Genomic DNA, 23,647 nt, shown 5'->3' on the forward strand with positions numbered 1-23,647 from the left:
TAAGAATCTGATCATTTAAACAAATATATTTCTTATAAATGTTTTTTTTTTGCTTTTTTTTCTCTTTCAGAGTCCAATAGGAGAGAAATGCTTGCTAATAAAGTTTAACATTTAAAAAAATCTATTCTCCTCTTTACATATTTTCTAACAGTCCAAACAAATTATTGCACTAGGTTCTTAATTGGTCTTCCTTGTTCCTTTCTCTCCCCTCTTCAACCTAAATTCCACAGAGATGTTAATTTGATATTCCAAAATACAAATATTACCATACCTTATCAAATAAGGTCAATGACTCCTTTTTGTTTCTAGGAAAAAACATGGAATTCTAAATATATTTAATCTCCTCATTGATGTGATTGCTACTTAAACATTTTTTCTATTCCCCCACATTGCTCCTATTATTGAGTGTTCTGTTCAGAAAGTGCCATTTCTTCTTTCTCTGTTTGATGATTTGTCACTGTCATGGTTGTTATTCAGAGCAGAGTCCAGTTTGAAGGACTTCCTATGTGGGTGAATTCTTCCAAATTCTTTTCTTCATAGATGACACTGTGATGATTTAATCAAACTGCAGGGAATTTCAGATAATCTTAAGAGAAATAAATAATTATTAAATGGTAGAGTAGACAGAGCACTGGAACTGGAGTGAGGAAGCTCTGAGTTCAAATCTTTCCTCATGTACTTACCTCTTGTGTAACCCTGAGTAAGGCATTTAATCTCTGTTTTCCTTGTTTCCTCATCTGTAAAATGGGGAATATAATAGCACCTACCATCTAGAATTGGTAAAAGTATAAATTGAGGCACTGTAAAAAGTATGGCATTAGTGTATAGTGTACATTAATGCACTATATAAATATTGATTTTATCACCATCATCATCAAGTATTTTCAGAGGAAAACAAGTATTGAAAACTATTACAATACAAATATCAGGTAGAGATAGTATGATACATGCACACACATATGTACATATATATATATGCATTTGTATTTTATGTATATGTGTATTTTCACACACACAAACCCAAACACACACATTTTTTAATTATCTCTGTGTTTATCCTGAACAAAATGTACTTTTTCTTTCAATGTGGATATTCTTTCAGGATTATTACATGGGAATCAAGTAACAATATAAGCTCTGAGGAATAAAAAACAAACAAACTATGGATCACCCAGCACAGAACCTAAAAGGCCTGTTCCATATTAGCAGTCATATTTTCAATTCCAGAAATGAAATAAATATAAAAATAAATTGATTTCTGTCCAGAGATATTTTGCCAGCTGCGTAGAGAGAATGATGGATAACATGGACAACCAATGTTTTATTTTGAAATTCTAGTAGTAGCAAGGTTGAGATGAAGGCTAATGACATTTTGGAGGAACTTTATTATGCAAGGTTTTATACAGGGATTTGCCATGGACATGATTAGCACAGAACAGCAAATTGTGTGAAATAAAGGTCTGTTCAGATTTACTTAGAATTTCTGAGTAAAGCAATTTTAGAAACAAGACAAATTTCATCATAACCTGTATATGAGCTCTATCAAAATAGAGCCTTCTGTTAGTATATCCCTTCTGTGTAAGAGACTTGTCCTTGTCTTTTGACACTGATACTGACTGCACAGTAATGACATTGACCTGGCTTTGACTTTAATTCCAACTTAATTCACCTCAAGAAATTTTCCACTGATTATTATAACTGATTTGTAGAATTTGTTTAAAACTTTTTGACAGACCATAGAGCATACCACCTTATTATTCTTTATCATGAAGCTGATGTGCTTGGTGCCTTCAGTGCTCCATTATTGCTTACATGAAAAAATAAATCCACAGCATTTAATGTCTTCTCAGATCTAGCCACAACCTACTCTTCTAACAACAGTGGTAAAGTGGATAGAAAATTAGCTGGAGTCAGGAAAATTTTGGATCAAGTCCCACCTTAGATACTTGCTATCTGTGTGCTATGGGGTAATTTGATAATTTATTTGAATCTCGGTTTCCTCAAATGTAAAATGTGTGGCTATATTTGATTAAGTCTAAGCCAATTTCTAGCTCTAAAGCTATTATTTTATAGTTTATACAAATTCATTGAGCAACTAAGTCTATTACTATTTGTGACACCTCCTGCATTGTTATTTATTCATAGTATTATTTCTCTAATTTAAAAAAAATGCAATTGAGTATCACACTACAAGTAGGGTACTACCATAATAGGTATCATAATTACAAAAGTGTTGAAGGCCTGCTTTTTTACCTTCAAAGAATTTTTACTCTGATTATGGGGGAACGATGGTAAGATATATAGAAATTACTGCAATAGCTGTTACTTTGTAATATAAGCAGTACCTAGCATGGATTACAAAACATTGTATTGAAGTTACGATGAATGATAATGCTATGATAATACTACTAGCTGCACTCTTTTTGAATGCTTTCTGCACAAAATATTTGAGCTAGGCTTTAAGAGATTACTGAGCCACCGACACAATGTTATAAGTACAAAAACATTTTGGGATGATATAGCATAATGAGCAAATCTATGAATGCAGAAAAAAACAGAAGATCTCTTCAATGGGCTATTACTAGCACAATTTGAGTAGATATTTGAATTAACCTACTGGGAAAAAGTGATGGCTAAATGTAGGAAAAAATGTGAATAAATTGGAGAGGTTTTTGAATGCCAGGCTACATATTTTGGGCATCAGTAATTACGTATACAGACACTTAGTCTGCATGATTGAATGTGTTAGATGAAAAGGAGCTACGATTTTGTTTTGTTTTGTTTTTTTTAAATTTTTTTCTTTATTTATTTATTTAACTTTTCACATTCATTTTCACAAAATTTTGGGTTGCAAATTTTCTCCCCTTTTGTCCCCTCCCCTCACCCCAAAACACCAAGCATTCTAATTGCCCTTATCACCAATCTGCTCTCTCTTCTATCATCCTTCTCTGCTCTTGTATCCATCTTCTCTTTTGTCCTGTAGGACCAAATAACTTTCTATACCCCTTTACCTGCATTTCTTATTTCCTAGTGGCAAGAACAGTACTCGACAGTTGTTCCTAAAATTTTGAGTTCCAACTTCTCTTCCTCCCTCCCTCCCCACCCCTTCCCTTTGGAAGGCAAGCAATTCAATATAGGTCAAATCTGTGTAGTTTTGCAAATGACTTCCATAATAGTAGTGTTGTGTAACAACTAATTATATTTCCCTCCATCCTATCCTGTCCCCCATTACTTCAGTTCTCTCTTTTGATCCTGTCCCTCCCCGTGAGTGTTGACCTCAAATTGCTCCCTCCTCCCCAAGCCCTCGCTTCCATCCTCCCCCCCCCACCCTGCTTATCCCCTTATCCCCCACTTTCCTGTATTGTAAGATAGGTTTTCATACCAAAATGAGTGTGCATTTTATTCCTTCCTTTAGTGGAATGTGATGAGAGTAAACTTCATGTTTTTCTCTCACCTCCCCTCTTTATCCCTCCACTAAAAAGTCTTTTGCTTGCCTATTATATGAGATAATTTGCCCCATTTCATTTCTCCCTTTCTCCTCTCAATATATTTCTCTCTCACTGCTTGATTTCATTTTTTTAAGCTATGATGACATCCTCTTCAATTCACTCTGTGCACTCTGTCTCTATGTGTGTGTGCGTGTGTGCATGTGTGTGTGTGTGTGGAATCCCACCCAGTACCCAGATACTGAATAGTTTCAAGAGTTACAAATATTGTCTTTCTATATAGGAATGTAAACAGTTCAACTTTAGTAAAGTCACTTATGACTTCTCTTTGCTATTTACCTTTTCATGCTTCTCTTCATTCTTGTGTTTCAAAGTCAAATTTTCTTTTCAGCTCTGGTCTTTTCATCAAGAATGCTTGAAAGTGCTCCATTTCATTGAAAGACCAATTTTTCCCCTGAAGTATTATACTCAGTTTTGCTGGGTAGGTGATTCTTGCTTTTAGTCCTAGTTCTTTTGATTTCTGGAATATCCTATTCCACGCCCTTGGATCCCTTAATGTAGAAGCTGCTAGATCTTGTGTTCTCCTGATTGTATTTCCACAATACTTGAATTGTTTCCTTCTAGCTACTTGCAATATTTTCTCCTTGACCTGGAACTCTGGAATTTGGCCACAATGTTCCTAGGAGTTTCTCTTTTTTAATCTCTTTCATGCGGTATTCTATGGATTCCTAGAATATATATTTTGCCCTCTGGTTCTAGAATCTCAGGGCAGTTTTCCTTGATAATTTCATGAAAGATGACGTCTAGGCTCTTTTTTTGATCCTGGCTTTCATGTAGGCCCATAATTTTTAAATTGTCTCTCCTGGATCTCTTCTCCAGGTCAGTTATTTTTCCGATGAGATATTTCACATTATCTTCCATTTTTTCATTCTTTTCGTTTTGTTTTGTGATTTCTTGGTTTCTCATAAAGTCATTAGCCTCCATCTGTTCCATTCCAATTTTGAAAGAACTCTTTTCTTCAGTGAGCTTTTGAATCTCCTTTTCCATTTGGCTAATTCTGCTTTTGAAAGCATTTTTCTCCTCACTGGCTTTTTGAACCTCTTTTGCCAATTGAGTCAGCCTATTTTTCAAGGTTCTATTTTCTTCATCATTTTTTTGGGTCTCCTTTAGCAGCATGTTTACTTGTTTTTCATGCTTTGCCTGCATGTCACTCATTTCTCTTCCCAGTTTTTCCTTCACCTCTCTAACTTGATTTTCAAAATCCTTTTTGAGCTCTTCCATGGCCTTAGCCCATTGAGTGGGCTGGGATACAGAAGCCTTGACTTCTGTGTTTTTCCCTGATGGTAAGCATTGTTCTTTCTCATCAGAAAGGAAGAGAGGAAATATCTGTTCACCCAGAAAGTAACCTTCTATAGTCTTGTTTTTTTTTTCCCTTTTCTGGGCATTTTCCCAGCCAGTGACTTGACTTCTGAATATTCTCTTCACACCCACTTTGCCTCCGGATCCTCCCAGCCAGTGCTTGGGGTCTGAGATTCAAATGCTGCTTCTCAGCCTCAGGGATTTGGGGGGGGGGGGGCGCAGCTGCTATTCAGTGTGAGATTAAGTTTAGGTGCTCAGGTGGGATAGGGCCTCCTCACAGGCTCAGTTCTCTCAGGGGGTTTATGCAGAGACCTTCAACAATGGATCCAGGCTCCTGCCTGCTTGGGGAGCCCTGGTCTGCTCCCACCTCCGCTGCTGCCTCCCGAGGGGCCCTGTGTTATGGGGGCACCCCACTCCCCTCTCGCCCCTCCAAAGAGACCCTCTCACCCACCCTCGTCACCTGTGGGTGGGGCGACCCTAGTGGCCACTGGAGATTCTGTCCCTGAAGCTTGCTCGGGTCTGCTCCTTTTGGCGCTGCACCGCTGAGGCTGGGTTGGGCTCTGCTCTGGGTCTGGGGTGTAAGGGACCTTTTGAGAGAGGTTTTCAGGCTCTCTGGAGCAGAAATCTCCTCTGCTCCATTGTTCTGTGGCTTCTGCTGCTCCAGAATTCGCTGGGAGATCTTTTTTACAGATATTTTGTGGGCGGTGGGTTCGGAGCTAGCCTATGTGCATCTTTCTCTCTGCCATCTTGGCTCTGCCCCCTACCATTTTGTTAATGAGAAATATTTAGTCATTCCTTACTTGGTGAAAAAATTTTGGAAAGCTGTTTGAGAAACTTAGTAGTTAAGTAATAGGTCTTTTCACAGAGCTATTATGTATGTTCTGCAGAATTTGAACCCAAATTTTCTCACTTCAAATTCTTCCCTATTTCCAGTTCATTCTAAGCACCACAATCAAATTACTTGACTTTAAACTTTATTACTTATATTAAAAACTTCATAATAGTGAGTATAAGTAAGGGACAAATATCTAATGTTACAGAGGGAACTGGTTCTGGAAAAAGAAATCTGGGTTCGTGTCTCGTGACATACACTGCTTCCATAGTGCAGGGCAGGTCAGTAAGACTCTAATTGCCACTGGCAAGCTTCAAAGTCACAAATCAGGTGCCAATATGCAGTATCAGAGGAATTCTTCACTGGGAATTCCCTACATGGATATGGTAGATCTGATGAGGAAAAAGAAAATGGAAGGAAAGTGAGTGAGAGACAGAGCGATAGAGAGAGACAGAAACAGAGAAATGCAGAGATATAGACAGACAGAGAGATAGAAAAATAGAAAGAGACTACCAGAGAGGAGATAGAGAGAGAGACTAGTTTGATAGTAGTTTTTGGTGTGTAACAAAAAAGGGTTTGATTACCTTAAAATAATCACTAAATGACTTATATTTCCTTTCATTTTTCCTTTTCCCTCGACTTTCTTCTCTCTATTCATTTAAGGACGCTGCATTTGTTGCTCACTTCTTTCAATTTATCCAAGTATACATTAGGATAGTCATTTTGCTAGTGATGAAAACATTCATTATAAATTATTTTTACAGGATTAGATGGAGACATTGCTAATTCAGGCATAAACATAAGCAAAATAATTATAAAATTGACATTGCTAATCGAGCTAGAGGGATTTTTTTTTGCCGTTATTGTTTATGCTTTTAAGAACACAAATTTCTTATCTGTAAGGGGCCCAGAGGGTCCCAGGGGGTGCAAGTCAGAGGCAAAGCCTGTTCCCGTGGGAACGGTGCTGATGCGCACCCTGGCAGAAGCTCTGTGTGACCCTGGAACCTGATGTTCCTGCAGATACCAATGTCCTGTACAGTAAAGTTACAAGTGAGCCTGGGAACCCAGGAACTAGCTGCAGGAACAAGATAAGCTTTCTTCCTTACTGCGGGTGTAAGGATGTGGAACAGTCATGAGATGGTGAAGTAATGGGATGAGCTCAGCATGTATGTGATTGGTGGATCAGCCTTTATAAACCCTAACCCTCAGCTGAATAAAGAGTTGTTGTTGTTGTTGTTGCCTGGATCATCTTGTCTCCAGTCTCCTTCCTTCAGGGCCCACAGAGTAGAAGCCTGTGGGTCAGGGGGATCCAGGGGTTCGGGCTCTGACCCCGAACACTTATCATTTACATTACACAGGAAATTAAATCTAATTTTTATAGATAGCCAATTCTTTCAAGTTGCATTTTCAAAGGAAAAATTATTTTAAGTAAACAACATAGATGAATACAAGTCCCCAAAGAAATTCTTTTTGATATGCATAATTAAGTGTCTTGTTAAAATCATGTTTAGTGAGTTTTCTCTGTTGAAATATTTTCTTCTAATTTATCTCAATTGGACAACTTTCTGTAAGGTCACTTTTACTGAAATTATTTGTCAGTTTGGGTTATAGACATGTCTTTTAAATATTTTCTTTTCAAAATAAGAAACTAGTTTACTGTAGAATATTTGAGCACAAAGTTCTGAATTGATCTTCTTATCTTAAAGTAAAGGAATAAACTCTCTCTGGATATCCAAAGATGTCCTAGCCATTCTTATATGACAAAGATGCAAATGGGCACATTTTGGTTAGAGCTTGGTATGTCTTGACCCAGCGTTCTATGGGATCTTCTCAATGAGAGCCATGATCACTCAAAATCAACCAATTTATCCATTCGTGCAGGGAAAAAGCTTAAGTTAAGACATATAGTGACAAAAGTTCTGGTAACATTATTTCTACTTTGGCGGGACTGTGATTTCAACAATGCTTATACTCTCCAAAAAACAAACAAACAAAACGAAACGAAACAAAATCATAATTCATTCATTCCCTCTCCGGTTTCATGATTTTTAACCATACTCTCCTGCAATTTTTCCACAGAGGGCCCAGTCAGTGTTCCAGAACTTTCCTTAGGTCTCTTTACATTGATAGATAGCAATAGAGCATAAAAACAATTCATTCACCACATAGCCTAGCTTCTTTTATAGTCACCTCTTTCTCTAATGAAGCAGTTTATAGAGTATGACACCATAGAAAGAATATTTCTTTCACTGTCAGAAGAACTCAACTCAAATCCTACTTATCTTTTGGTATGTGACCTTGAAAAATTCACAAAAAGTCTATGGGAAACAGTATATTCATCTGTAAAATTAGAAGATATGAATAAGTGGTCTCTAAAGTGTCTTCTATCCCTAAACTTATCATATGATGTTTCACTTGCAAAATTTATGTTGCAGTATATATACTTGCATCATATATTCTCCATTTTCTTTTGAGTGATGTTTAGCTATGATGTTTTAGAGGTTGTGGTATTCTGTGAATAGCTGCAAGTTTCAGGTTACCAAAATAGAAACGGAAGCACAGGATAGGAATAAGTTACTTGCAATATAATCCCAGCAGTAATTTTTCACCCTGGAAGTAGTATATGATATTTCCTTCATGCTCAGGTAATACTAGTTATGTATCAAGTATGTTGGATAAAAAGAAACAACAATAAGACAACCATTACTGTCGCCACATTTATCAATGCCTGATTTTATGTGGTGTTTTGACATGTGCAAAGTATTATGTCATTTTACCCTGACAATATTCCTCTCAGGTAGGTGCAAGATCCATTATTTTACTCTTTTCATACAGAAAAATCCCAAGGTCAGAAAGTTACCTGGATTTGTAAAGTACCAATTGTGATAAAAGATAGACATCCAAATACTCCCTCGACTGTTGCCCACAGAATAGTAAAAGAACTACTGAAGGCCTATACCATATTAAGAGAGTTTCTATGGAAGATTTATAGGAGGAAAAAGAAAGTAATTTCAGAGGATGGAAAAGGTGGTAAAGACTTTATGATAAGTCGTTGGAGGGAATTTCAATATTGATAAGATCGTGAATGAGCTTATCTATTGATATAGGAATTTAGAGCTACTATGTATGTGTATTTTGCATAGATTTAACTTTCATAATATAATATGTCTATTAATATTAACTCTGATGATTAGCATACATATTTTTAGAAAAATGTTTCAATTTCGAAAAGGAAAGTTCTCATTTTAAATTCTAGTACATGTGATTTTCTGTTTAATCCATGTCAATCACACTGTCATTTCTAATTTTGCAAAATGGGGAAAATAATAATACTATCATATCTTTGCAAGGATCTAATTATCAATGAGATGAAATGGTCATTTGAACAAAGTAGGAAGACACATCGATATACTTATCTATAGATATATTTATATTTGTCTATATCTATCTATACACACATACATGCACATATGTACACATGTACATATATGTACATATGTGTTTGTGTGTGGAGAGAGAGATTGGGTAGAGAATATTGCTATAGGATCATTAGAGAGGGAAAGTAATTGAGAAGGGGAGGTAGTAGGCATGAATAGAAATGCAGAAATTAAAACCAAAAGATTAATCAAATCATTTAAAAATACTTAGTAGAAAATATAAGTTCAAAAATAGAAATAAACAGGATAGTCTTGTTACTAATACTTCAATTAAATAAAAATTTAAAAATCACACTGGACATAGAAGTTGACAGCTTCACATAAAACCTCCAAAATTTTTGTTTGTACACAAAAGTGGTCATGTTTGTTGATGACTGTTAAATCTATAATATAAAAAAAATTTCATTGGAGAGTCTGGTTGAAACAAACATAGATTACAGTATATGTAATAAGCTGAAAAACAGTAAAATATTGTGTGAATACAACAAAGCAGTGCAAAAAATACAAAAGAATGATTATAAAATGATTTTAATGTGTCTGTCTGCCAAGAATTGTCAAAATTGTTTTCAACTGAAAGATATTTGAGGAATTTTTGCTCATAAGACAGTGGTATACGTAACATTCTTAAAAAAAATTCCTAGGAAATGAAAATAACTATTAAGGAAAACTGTATATAGATGCAATATAATTAATTGTGTAAAATGAAAGTAACACCGATAATAATATGGAAATATAAATACAGACACATACAAACATATATGCATACATATGCACACATCCTGTTTCTGTGTGTGTGTATAGTTGCATGAGAAATACTAATGTGATCATTTTTATAGTACTTATATTAATAACAGAAAATGTTTTCCTATTTTGTCATGTCATTAACTATAATTACTAAAAATAAGTATAGGTTGTCCTTTGCAGTACAATTTTTTCCTAACATTTATTTTTGTTTACAGTGATGCAAAAAATTAATATAATAATGTAAATATATACTTACTAACTTTTTTTGGTTATAAATTATCTGAAACCTCAGGTTGTAGATACTTTGAAATGTACACTCTCTCTGGGTTAGTCACCTCTGTTCCAAGGTTGTGACCTTGACTACTCCTGATCCAGGAATTTCCTTCCATGGATTATCAGAGTATCAATGATCCATCTATACCATGATCTTCCAAATAATTATTTCTAAATGCGTGTATTTTTTTCTTATTTTTGAGTAAAGTTTGTATGTAACTTTTTCTGACTTGGTGTAGAAGAAAACAGAAGGGAAACTCCCTAGCACTTAACCTCTCACGGCAAAGGATTTTTGAAGATTTGCTTAATGCACATGGTCTCAGAAACAGGAAGTTGCAACGACTTATTCTCTCATAAGAAGTATTGCTTTCCAAATTAATAACCCTTGCTCAGTTACTAGTCATCTAAGGTTCATGCTGATGGTTTGGATAGTCTTTCACAAAACAAAACAAAAACACTAGGAAGCCAAATACTGACCTCAGAAAATAAAATATTACAAAGCGGTTTGGCTAGATTTGAGAGTAAGTTGAACAAACCATAAAAATGACAATCAACAAACATGTCTGCTCCTTAGAACTATATATGATGTTCCTGAGTGTAGATAAGCCCTGTTCTTCTTCAGTAATATGTTATAATACACGTTGTCATTTTATAAGGAGGAAAATCCCTTGTTTCACCTTTTACCTTAATTTAGGAGGCAAAACTCAGGACAAGGAGAGTTGAAAGAGTTTATTAAAAGTACATCAAGGTAGCAACATGTTGACAGGCAAATTGCTAGAGGTCAGCAAGGGATTCAAGATGGAACCAGTTTGTATTGAGAACTTTTGCAATTAAATAAACACAATTTGAATAGTCAGCAAAAGGGGATGGGCCGTTGTATCTCAACTGCCAGTACATTAAGACTGTGTGAGGTTTAACAGGTATAAACAGATAGGGATGATATGGTACATGATAAATAGCAGGCAATACAAGAGTTGCAGAGTGACTCCCTCAATAAAGTCCACCGAAAACTGACTGGCAAGCATAGCTGGGAAAAATAGGTTACTGAGTCAGCATAATTTTCAATAACACAAACCCTTAAATTTCTATTAATAGATTATATTTTGTGGTTATATAATCTTTTATCTAATAACTTACTAGAATGATTGACTTTGCATAGATATAATCTTTATTTTTTAATGATTATCTATATATTTTCATTTTCAACATTTATTTCCACAAAATTTTAATCTCCAAATTTTCTCCCCATATCTCCCCTCCTCACACACCATAATGCCTTGCATTCTGATTACCCCTTCCCTCAATATACCTTCCCTATTATCACACCCCTCCATTCCCTTATCCCCATTTCTCCCATTTCTTATACGTCAAGGTAGATTTCTATACCCCATTATCTGTGTTTCTTATTTCCGAGTTTTATGCAGAAACAAATCTAAACATTGAATTCTAACTTCTCTCTCTTCCTCCCTCCCCACCCATTCTCACTGATAAGGCAAGCAATTCAATATAGGCAATATATATCTAGTTTTGCAGAAGACTTCCGTAATAGTCATGTTGTAAATGACTAATTATATTTCCCTCTATCCTATCCTGCTCTCCCATTTTTTCTGTTCTCTCTTTTGACCTTATCACTCACCAAAAGTATTTGCTTCTAATTACTCCCTTCTTCCATTTGCCCTCCTTTCTATCATCCTCCTCATCCCACTTGTTCCTTCTCCCCTGCTTTTCTGCAGTGTAAGATAGATTTTTCAGACCAAATTGAATGAGCATGCTATTCCTTCCTTCAGCCAAATATGAAAAGAGTAAGGTTCACATTTTCCCTCTCACCTCCTCCCTTTTCTCCTCCATTGAAAAAGACTTTTCTTGCCTCTTTGATGAGTGATAATTTGCCCCATTCCTTTCCTCCCTTTCTCCTCCTAATATATTCCTCTCTAACTTGCTAATTCTACTTTTTTAGATTTCATTGCTTCTTATTGAACTCACCCTGTACTCTCTGTCCATATATATATATATATATGTGTGTGTGTGTGTGTGTGTGTGTATGTATGTATATTTATGTATATTTATGTGTGTGTGTGTGTGTGTGTGTATAATCCCTCCAACTACCCAAACACGGAGAAAAGTCTCAAGAGTTACAAATATTATCTTTCCATGTAGGAATGTGAACATTTCAACTTTACTAAATCCCTTATGATTTCTCTTTTCTGTTTACCTTTTCATGCTTCTCTTCATTCTTGTGTTTGAAAATCAAGTTTTCTATTAAATTCTTGTCTTTTTATCAAGAATGCTTGAACGTCCTCTATTTCAATGAATGACCATTTTTTTTCCTCTGAAGTATTATACTCAGCTTCACTGAGTAGCTGATTCTTGGTTTTAATCCTAGTTGCTTTGAATCTTGGAATATCATATTTCAAGTCCTTTGTTCCCTTAATGTAGAAACTTCTAGATCTTATGTTACCCTGATTGCATTTCCACAATACTCAAATTGATTGTTTCTAGCTGGTTGCAATATTTTCTCCTTAACCTGAGAACTCTGAAATTTGACCACAATATTCCTAGGAGTTTCTCTTTTTAGATCTCTTTCAGGAGGTGATTGGTGGATTCTTTCAATATTTATTTTGCTCTCTGGTTCTAGAATATCAGGGTAGTTTTCCTTGATAATTTCATGAAAGAGGATGTCTAGCCTCTTTTTTTGATCATAACTTTCAGGTAGTCCCATAATTTTTAAATTGTCTCTCCTGGATCTCTTTTCCAGGTCAGTTGTTTTTCCAATGAGATGTTTCACTTTATCTTCTGTTTTTTCTTTCAATCTTTTGGTTTTGTTTTGTAACTTCGTGGTTTATCATATAGTCATTGGCTTCCCTGAACTCCACTGTCATTGAAAAGAAAAAAAAAACTATTTTCTTCAGTGAGCTTTCGAATCTCCTTTTCCATTTGGGTAATTCTGATTTTTAAAGCCTCCTTCTCCTCAATGTTTTTTTGGACCTCCTTTTCCAATTGATTTAGCCTATTTTTAAAGGCGTTATTTTCCTCAGCATCTTTTTGGTTCTCCTTCAGCAAGCTGCCAACTCACTTTTCAAGCTCTTCTGTGTACTAAGCCTATCTCATATTTATTATTGAGGTACTGGAGGCAGAAGTCTTGACTTCCACTGACAGTATGCGTTGTTCTTCCTCATCTGAAAGGATGAAAGGAGATACCTGTTTACCAAGAAAGTAACCTTCCATGGTCTTATTTCTTTTCCCCTTTTTTGGTCATTTTCCTAGCCAGTTACTTGACTTCTGAATCCTTTGCCAAGAGGAGGGTCCTAGTGCTCCTCCTCCCCCCAGGACAGTGTTCAGGGTTGAGATTCAAATCAGTTGCTCAATTCCCCCATGGGCTTTGAGTGGGGCAGCACTGCCACTGAGGGCTGAGGTTCAGATTCCCTGCTCAAATCCCCCAGAGACTTTAAGCTGATATGCTTGGACAATGGACCCAGGCTGCTTCCAAGACAATCACTGCTACCTGCCACCTTCTGCTGTTGCTGCTGCCACCTCTGTCACCCCTTGGAGCCAGTGCTGGGGAGACCTTGTTCCTCTCTCACCCAGCCGTAAAAGCTCTCCCACACTTACCTTTGAAACTTTCTTTGCTGCTTATGGATTGAGGGATCTGGGACCCTCCCTACTGTGGGTTCTGCCCCAGAGGCCTGTTTGGTCCTGTTCCTCCCCATGCTGCACAATCAGTGCTGTGTTCCACTCTGCTCAGCATCTGGTGGGATAGAACTTTCCTGTTGGTCTTCCAGGTTACCTTTGGTTGGAAATTTCTTTCACTCTGTAGTTTTGTGTCTTCTGCTGCTTTATAATTTGTTGAGAGTCATTTTTTACAGGTATTTTGTGGTTTATCGGGGAAGAGCTAGAATATATGCATCTCTCTACTCCACCACCTTGGCTCCATCCCCCCCCCCTTTTTTTACTTCACTTGAAATATAATAAATTACACACTATCCCCTTAACATTACTCTTTGTCTTTCTCTCTGCTTCAGTTGTGTTCCTTCTAAACAACACATTGTAGAAATCTCATTTTTATTCCACTCTGCTATCTGCTTCTACTTTAGGTGTGAGTTCATCCCATTTTCATTCACAATTATGATTTCGAATTGCATTTCCCTCTATCGTATTTTCCCTTTACTCTCTCTCTTTCACTTTGTCCCTCCTAACAAGGTTTAGGCTTGTGGATGCCACCTCCTCCAATCTGCCCCCTTCTACCAGTTCCCACCTTCTTTTATCCCAGTTTTTTCCTACTTTCCTATAGAGTAAGTAGATTTTGATACCCACCTCAGTATGAGTTTTATTCCCTATTTGAATAAATTCCAATGAGAATAAGATTCAAGAGATGCCTGCTACCCCCTCCTATTTCCTTGCACTGTAATAACATTTCATACCTCTTTTATATGAAATAATTCACCCCATTCTACTTCTCCTTTCCCTCTTCTTCCAGTGCACCCCTTTCTCACTTATCATCATCATCATCATCATCATCATCATCATCATCATCAATCATCATCATAATCTCGTCAAGTTCAACTCATGCACGTGGTCCCTCTGTATTCTCTTTCTAGCACTCCTAATCGTGATAATGTTCTTAAGAATTACTATTGTCACCTTTCCATGTCAAAATCTAGATAGTTTAACTTTAAAATCGCTTATGTTGTCTCTTTCCTATTCACCTTTTTATGTTTTTCTTGAATCTTGTATTTGAAAATCACATTTTATTTTCAACTCTGGTCTTCTCATCAGGAATGCTTGAAAATTTCTATTTCATTAAATATCTATTTGTCCGCTGATGGATGTACTCAATTTCACTGGGTAGGTAATTCTTGGTTCTAATCATAACTCTTTTGTGTAGTGGAATATCATAGTTAAAACCCTATGATCCTTTTATGAAGATGCTGCTAAATCTTGTGTAATTCTGATTGTGATTTCTTGATATTTTTTTCTGGATGGTTTCCTTCTCCTTGACCAGGGAGTTCTGTTATTTGTCTATAATATTACTTTTTGTTAAAATTTGGGGATTTCTTTCAGGCATCCTTTCAATTTCTATTTTACCAACTGATGCTAGGATATCATGGCAATTTCTCTGGTTAATTTCTTGAAAGATAATATATAGTTGTTGTTGTTTTTTATCATGACTTTCAGTTAGTCCAATAATTCTTAAATTATCTCTCCTCAATCAGTTTTCTTGGTCATTCTTTCCAGTGAGATATTTCACATTTTCTTCTATTTTCGCATTCTTTTGATTTTGTTTTATTGATTGCTAATGTTTCATGAAGTTATTAGCTTCCACTTGCCCAATTAAAATTTTGATGGCATGAGTTTCTTCAGGAAGCTTTTGAATCTATTTTTCCATTTGGCTGATTCTACATTTTAAGGACTTGTGTACAGTTAATGCTTATATATCTTCTTCCATTTTTTTGCACTTTTCTTTACCAAGCTGAGGATTCTTTCTTTTCAAGATTGTCTTACATCATTCTCACTTATTTACCAATTTTTTCTCCTACTTCTCTTTTTTTATTTTTAGTTTTGCTTCACTCAAATTTACAGTAAATAGAGAAAGGCCTGGTACATTAGAGGAAGAGCTGAGGAGCTGAGAACTGGGGCACACAATCTACACCGGAGGAAGATGTAGCCTGAATTGGACCACGGGGGTGGGGGGGTGGGAAATCAGCATTACAATCACATGAGAGGGTCAGGGGTAAGCCAGACTTGTGTAGTCTTGTCCCTGTTCTGCATGTAAGGGAGTCAGAGGGTCACACGAAGGGCTCAGTTTTTTGCTTGGATGATATCCAGGAGTTCAGGCTTAAGGGAAGCTCCACTCAAAGGGAAGCCATCCACATCAGGCTGGACTGCCAGATCCTTACAGTTGGTCTCTGTCACAGAGCCCCCATAAATGATCCTGGTAGATTGTGATACAGGTTCTGAGAAGTCTGTCTTAAGCCAGCATTAAATCTTCTCATATACCTCCTGGGCTTTCTGGAGTGTTGCTGTCTTGCCAGTATCAACAGCCGAGACTGGTTCATAAGTGAGGACGACTTTGCACCAGTCCTTCATGTTGTCTACAATGGCCTTGGTCTGGTCAAAAACAACCTTCTCAGTGATTCTAGTATCCCTCACATCCAACTTCTCACCAATACAGGAAATCACTGCTAGGCGTTCTGACAGACCATGGGCTACTCTCTGCCCAATAACCTCATCTGACTTCCCAAAGACATGTCTCCTTTCCCAGTGTCCCAGGATCACCCAGTTGGCCCCACAGTCCTTAATCATGGCAGGGCTGATCTCCCTAGTAAATGCACCCTTGGCCACCTTGTAGCAGTTCTAAGCAGCTACACCAATTCTTCAATTCAATTTCTGACAAGCAAAGTCAAAGTAGATAGCAGGGACTCCACACACCACTTCGTCATTGGCAGGCACCTTGGCCCCACTGATGAGGGTGATGAGCTCCCCCAGACACTTTTTGTATCCATTCCTTTTCCAGTTGATCCCAACGAAGAATTTCCACGATGCCATGGCTCTTTGGTAACTTACAGTGACTTCAGAGGAGACTGAAGGTCAGTAGTAGAGCACCTCTTTTTTAATTTTAAAAATTCTTTTTGAGCACATCCAAGTTTTAATTTTGGCCCTGACACCACTTCATGTTTTCCTTTGTCACTTTCCATGTAGTCTTTCTGACATTATTTTCGTCTTCCTCAAGAACAAGACAAGACATGTCGTGTACCATAGGGCCAAACCACTGCCACCATCTCCCTTCATACTCTGTGCTCAGAAGTCCCAAAAGTGCGGCTCAAAAGATTAGCCTTGTTTCCAGATATCTCCTCCCTCTAGTCTTCATCCAAGGGATGAAGCTTTGTGGAAATGTGATGTGGTAAGTGCCCTTGCAAGTTCCACCTTCTACCCAAACACAGCTACTGAAGAATCAGAAAAAAAAAAATAACCCCAAAGTCCTTGGCATTCTCAAAAAGTTCTACATCAGACACAGATGTTATTTCACCAATGATATCATACTTTAAAAATGCATTAACATTAGCTTTATACCTTAAGAACCAAAGGGCTTTTCCATCTGAATTGAAGTTGAAAATGCATTATAATTGCTGGTGTCTCTTTTTAGGATTTGAGTTTCTTAAGAACATTTTTTTCTATTTGTATCCCTAGAACTTAACGCAGTACTTTATACATAATTAAAATAACGTGTATTTTTAATCGATTCATTCAGTCACAATATGAGGGAGGTAGAGAAATATCTAAAGTGTTTTTCAATTTAAGTTCATGACCTTGTATTTGACTCTAAATATGGACTCTTATTGCCAGTTTAAATTAATGGTGGGTATGTTTCCAAATCAGATTGTTCAATAGTCTCATATATTGAGAAAATATTAACTTTCAGAAAGACCATTCATTGATATTAAAGTCAAGAAGGTAGTGGCAGAGAACTAATTAAAATCTGTGTCTTTGTCTTCCCAAGTCAATACACTGTACCTTACCAATCTGCTCTCTCTCTGAGTAGATAATTGTAAAAAATTGTAAAATCTATTTATGACTGAAAAACATGTGGGAATGAATTTGAGAGGAAAACATTTTATTAGAACCAAATCTTCCTAGAATTGTTTTACCTTAATGGGTATAGATATTAGGAGTTGGATTGAGGAGGGGAAAGAAGACCAAAGTTTATGGTAATCAGCATTTAAAAAATTAACAACGAATATTCTACTCATTTTACTAAATAGTATTCTCAAGAATTTTATTTATATGTATTTATTTGTATATACGTATACACATATATACGTGTGTATGTATGTATGTGTGTACACACACACACACACACACACACACACACACACACACACACACACATAGGGAAGGGGACTAAGGCTTTCAATTCCCTATTTCTTCTTTGTATTTCCAGTCAAATCACACAAGGTTAACCTCTTCCAATGAATAATTGTATCAATAATGAATGTTTACAAAGTATTTTACCAATTAAAACAAGACTTTTCAGGCAAAGCCATTTTGATAAATCATAGCATTGTTCTTAGATGCTTGATCCTCTCCAAGGCATATTTTTTCTTAGGATACTCTTTCCTATCAATAGACACATTTTTTCCCAAGGCTGATAAGACACTTGGTAAGTTTCAGACTCAGTATAAACAGAAAAAATACAACTTCACCCAGTTCCAAATATTTTAAGAATTTCTCAGGATCACTGTTAGGACACATAGCTCACTTCAAGTCAAGGACTTCCTCTTTCAGAAGTAAGTTCACCTTTGTATGATATATAAGTGGTTTTCTGTAAACCTGTCTTACATATCACAATCCTACCCCTTTGTATTATGTCGCTCTCCTTCTTAGTCTTATAATTACTGAAATTATGGTTACAACTGAGTTACTCATCCCAGAGGGATTTTGTAAGTATCAAATGAGATATTGCATAAAAAAGTGTTAACAAATTACAGACCATTCCATAAGTATAGATAAGCAGCACTGGGTCATAGATAGAGTATTAGACTTGTCTAAAAATCTTGAGTTCCAATTCCATTCTAACTAGTTTTGTTAATATGATCAAGTCATTCTCTATCTCTGAAACTTGGCAAATTGCAAATTCATAGGCAAGTTGTAATCTACTACGGTGGAGTGATAGAGCACTCAAACATATAAAATCAAAAGTCATTGAGGTATTCATGTATATAGCACACACAAAAAAACTTTGTATAATCATGGAAATTTTGTCTGGGATAGATTATCTAATCCAGATCTCTCATTTCATAGACTAAAATAGCTTAAACATCCTGACGAAGATCACACAAATGATTCTTGTGATATAGAAATTTGGCTAGGCAAGTAATAGACTCTAACATAAACGGACAATGGAATTTGTCTATTTCATAGAAATATGTCATAAAAATTTGAAACACTCCTTTCACATATCAAGTGAAGTGGATAATTGAAGTAACTATCCAGATGAATCACTACCAAAACATCATTTTAGGTGAAATATGCAGATATGGAAGCAAATAATAAATTGGGACTTAGTCTGGATAACGTCTTCAGTTCTACACTTTACTTGATATGTGTAGAAAGCAATTTTTCATACATTTCTACTTTAGACATAGAAACACTTCTAAATTACAGGCATAAATGGAATTCTGGTATGATATTCATTGGAAATTGAGACATTTTAATGGAAAATAAATCAAGCTATTTCAATTTCATATCAGTAATTGTTCTTATAAACATGACAAATTTCTTATTATTTATGATAAAATATTTAATAGTGCAATGAATAATAGCTGCACAAAATTGATGATGAAAAACATAGGATGCTTATTAATATTCATAGAATTACTATTTTTCTTGTTTGTTAAATTTTTATCTCACATAATCATGTTCTAGGTAATTATGATATGATAAAAGGAGGATGGGAGAGTATTAAGAAAATGTTTATTTCCTGATATCATGATTCTAAGCATAGATTTAGGGAAAATATCATATATCAATTACTATAGAAGTTATCTAGGAAGGGTCTTTTTTTCTTCAATATGGACAAAGAGAATTTTCATATTTGATTTGCCCGAACATGATTGTTTCCTCTGTGTACACTATTGCATTATCAGCAGCATTTGGATGTTTTTGTGAGCAGCTGCGTTACAGAGAGTGCATAAAGATGGATAAAGACATAATTAAGTGGTGGAACACAATAGGGCACGTGCTGGGAGCAAAAAATAACCACTGAAGCTATGGCAGTGAAATGGGATGATTGGGATAAATGTAATTTTATCTACTCAAAGTGTCTCCTCAAAAGTCATTGATTATGGTGGGTCGGGTGCTCACGTAAATGGAAAATGTAAATGAATAATGTCAGGAACCTTACCTAGCACATGTTGGAAATATTGTTACCTTTGATCAAATGAAGAGGAAAAACGTGTGTTTTGTTTAATGGTTTAGTATGTGAACTTGATCTCAAACACAATAGTCCCCTAGAATTTTAAATTAAATAAATATTTTGGTCACAGAACATATATAGTAGGGGCAACTCAGGGCAGATTGAGAGCTGAACTTGCAGAAAAAGAAAAAAAACCCTGAATTCAATTTCTTCCTTTGACATACACTGATATGTGACCCTAGGTAAGTCACATAGATTACCATTGTCCCAAGTATCTCTAAATTTCAGAGAAAATATTGAGAATCTTAGTCAATGGGAGTTATCTCATTGGAATTTCTCTACATTAATTAAGTCACAGACCCAGTCAAAGAAAAATAATGGGCACGGGATTTATGGAAAGCACTGTCAGTTGATTTAAGGACAGCAAAAAACTAAATATTATTTTACTTCTGTACTGAATATGCAGAATTTTTCAGAAATGGATGTAGTTTTTTTTTTCCAGACACCTTGTATATTCAATAATTGAGTTGTGGCTCTTTTTTTTTTGATATTTTAGGATCCACCTAAATTTGTTATTGTTTCTTACATGTGATATTCAATCTCCTCCATACTTGTACCCCCCAGAATTTTCTTCATCCCTCACATCTGAAGTTATTCCCCAAATTCACTTCATCACCTACCTCCCTTACATTTCCTTATGTTTATTTATAATATACCTAAATACATGCAATGCATATGGTTGAGCCTGATTATAAACCTTCAGGTGATAGGGGCAGTTTCTTCTATATCTTTCTATCCTAGTGCATAGCACCATGTCTGAAACAAGGTCAGCTCTTAATAAATATTTGTTAATTGATTAGACATTTTATGAGGATCTTTAAGTATTGAGAGAACACTAAGTTATCATTACAAAGGACAGTAAGTTGTTCGAACTCCAGGTAAGTATTTTTAGTTATGATGAACATTTGAAAATGGTTGACCTCCTCCCAAGAAGTCACAATTTTTACTTCATAAAATCTAATTCGTTTCATTTTGACTAATCAGGATGAGTTAATCTTCATAAGTAGAGTATGAGGTATAGCAATTCTTTTTTTTTTTAAGTTTTATTATCCTGTTCTAAATTTTTATATTCTCTATTTAAAGTAGTAGTAACTACTTTAAATTTGAGATCATTGTTCACTGACTACCCAAATGACATAGATACAGAAAAAGTGAACCACATCAACTAGGTAGAATATTTTTGTTAGCCTCTTTTGTACAAGGTATTCTGTCAATAATTTAAACCTTAAATTTAGAAAGCTTGCATTAAATAGAGGGAGAGGTGACAGGTTAATTTTGTACAAGCAAGAAGTTAGCATAAATATTTTTATTGTGTTCACAGAGATAAGAACAACAACAAATATTTGATTTGTAGTATTTTTCCTCACAATATGTTTGCCATTTTTAGAACATATGTGTGAGAAGGTCTTAATGGAAGATAGACTGTCTATAAATGGTGAAGTTCTCCTGCTGTTTCAATTTGGTTTAGTTTTCTATAGAAGACCTGTGCAAAAACAAATGTTAGATTGTTTCTTCCTTTGACAAGGAGATGCTGGTTTTACCATTGAAATAATTTCTGGGTTCATTTATTCTTGTCAGTATGGGGACAGTTTGGCATTGATTACACATTTCAAGGAATTGTAATTTCTATTTTCTACTTGTTGGAATTATCTACTTATTATACCTCAATTAGCAGCCTTTATATCTATTATGGTATGTTCTCATATTTATTCCTTCTTTCTCCAAATTTCTTTGTTGTAAAAATTAATGCTCTGTGTGGAGTCAAGATGGCATAGTAGACTTGCTAGAGCTCTCCCCCCAAGCCCAGTTGAATACCTGTGAAAAATGACTTGAAGCAAATTCTGTAGCTGCAGAATACACAGAATGATGGAGTGAAATAAATCTCCAGCTGTAGACATCTTAGAAGGTCTACAAGAAGCATTTATTACACCTTGCTGGGGGCAGAGTATAGTCCAGTGTGGGACACTATGCTAGAAAAAGGACCTGAGCAGGCCTTGGAGGGATTGAATATTTGGCACCTGTAGCGGTTTCTAAACTCCACAACCACAAAACACGGAGGACAAATTAGAATATTAGTGCAAAAAGTCTAGGTGACCTTTGTGAGAGATTAGAGTAATCTGTCCCCAGATCTAGGAGGGCAGAGGGGTGTAGGAGCCTGCAGGAGCCACATCAGCAGGAGGGTCAGAGGCAGTGGCTGTTTCCGGAGTGTTAGGTTCACAGATTGTGGGGATATGGAGCATCTGACAGTACACTACCACTGGAAGCAAAGAACTACCTTCACAAAGAGCTCAAAAGTCAAATAAATGGCTGGGGTAATGGACAAAAACTAGAAAAAAAAATCAGACTCCAGAACCTTACTTTAGTGATGAGGAAGACCAAAATATATAAAAAGAAGAAGACAATAAAAGAAAAGGCTCTATGTTGAAATGTTCCAAGAAAAATATGAATTGGTCTCAGGTCAAGAAAGAATCAGAAAGGATTTTTAAAATCAAGAAAGAGAAGTAGAGCAAAAATTGGGAAGAGAAATGAGAGTCAAAAAAAATATGAAAAACGAGTTAAGAGTTTGCTAAAGTAAACCCAAAGTAGCACTTCAAAAATAGACTCACCCTTTTAAAATAATCATTTATCTCAGTTAGATTGCCGAATTTATTTACATTTTTATACTTTTTCTTTTATTTATTTTCAGTGTTCTACAATCACTACCGTATAACTTAGAACTTTTTCCCTCCCTGCTTCTCTCTCCCTCTCCCTCCCCAGTGCCTCCCCTTCCCTCCCTGAGTCATCATACAATTTTATATAGGTTCTACACATACATTCCTATTAAATACATTTTCACCGTAGTCATGCTGTATAGAAGAATTAAAATAAATGGGAGAAATGATATAACGAACCAAAACGTAATACAAAAGAAAAATGATCTGCTACATTCTCTGATTGGATCCCACAGTTATTTTTCTGGATGTGGAAGGTATTTTGCCTTGGAAAACCATCGAGAATTTTGTAAGTCCTTGCATTGCAAAGAAGTTCTAAGTCTACTAGAAAAAATCTTCGCACAACGTGGTTGTAGCTGGGTAAAAATTTCTCCTGGTTCTCCTTTTGCTCAGAAGCAGGTCATATGAGTCTTTCCAAGCCTCTATGAAGTCTTCCAGTTCATTGTTTCTTGTACTCAAAGAGTATTCCATTACATTTATATGTCATAATTTATTAAGCCATTCCCTAACTGATGTACCTTCCCTTGCTTTCCAGGTTTTGCTCACCACAAAGAGTGCTGCTATAAAAATTTTTGTGCATGTGGGACCCTTTCCCATTTTTATGCTGTCTTGGGAATACAGTCCTAGAAGTGGTATTGTTGTGTAAAAGGGTAAGTATATTTTGGTAGCCTTTTAGGCATAGCTCCAAATTGCTCTCCTGAATGATTGAATCAGCTCACAGCTCCACACATTTGTTTATGGTATCAGTCTTTCTACCTAGATAATGTACACATTTAGACATTATTCTTGTATATGGTGTCAGCCGTTCATTGATGCATAGTTTCCATCACACTGTTATCTAGTTTTCCTAGCAATTTTTGTCCAACAGTGAGTTC

At 35.9% G+C, this 23,647-nt stretch overlaps 1 pseudogene; it reads right to left on the minus strand.

Annotated features, from left to right (window-relative positions):
* Window positions 1-15,887: 15,887 nt before the first annotated feature.
* LOC140523691 (triosephosphate isomerase pseudogene) lies at window positions 15,888-16,640 on the minus strand (annotated as a pseudogene).
* Window positions 16,641-23,647: the final 7,007 nt, after the last annotated feature.

Source organism: Notamacropus eugenii, chromosome 2 (genome assembly GCF_028372415.1).
Source record: "Notamacropus eugenii isolate mMacEug1 chromosome 2, mMacEug1.pri_v2, whole genome shotgun sequence".
NCBI classification, from domain to species: Eukaryota; Metazoa; Chordata; class Mammalia; order Diprotodontia; family Macropodidae; genus Notamacropus; species Notamacropus eugenii.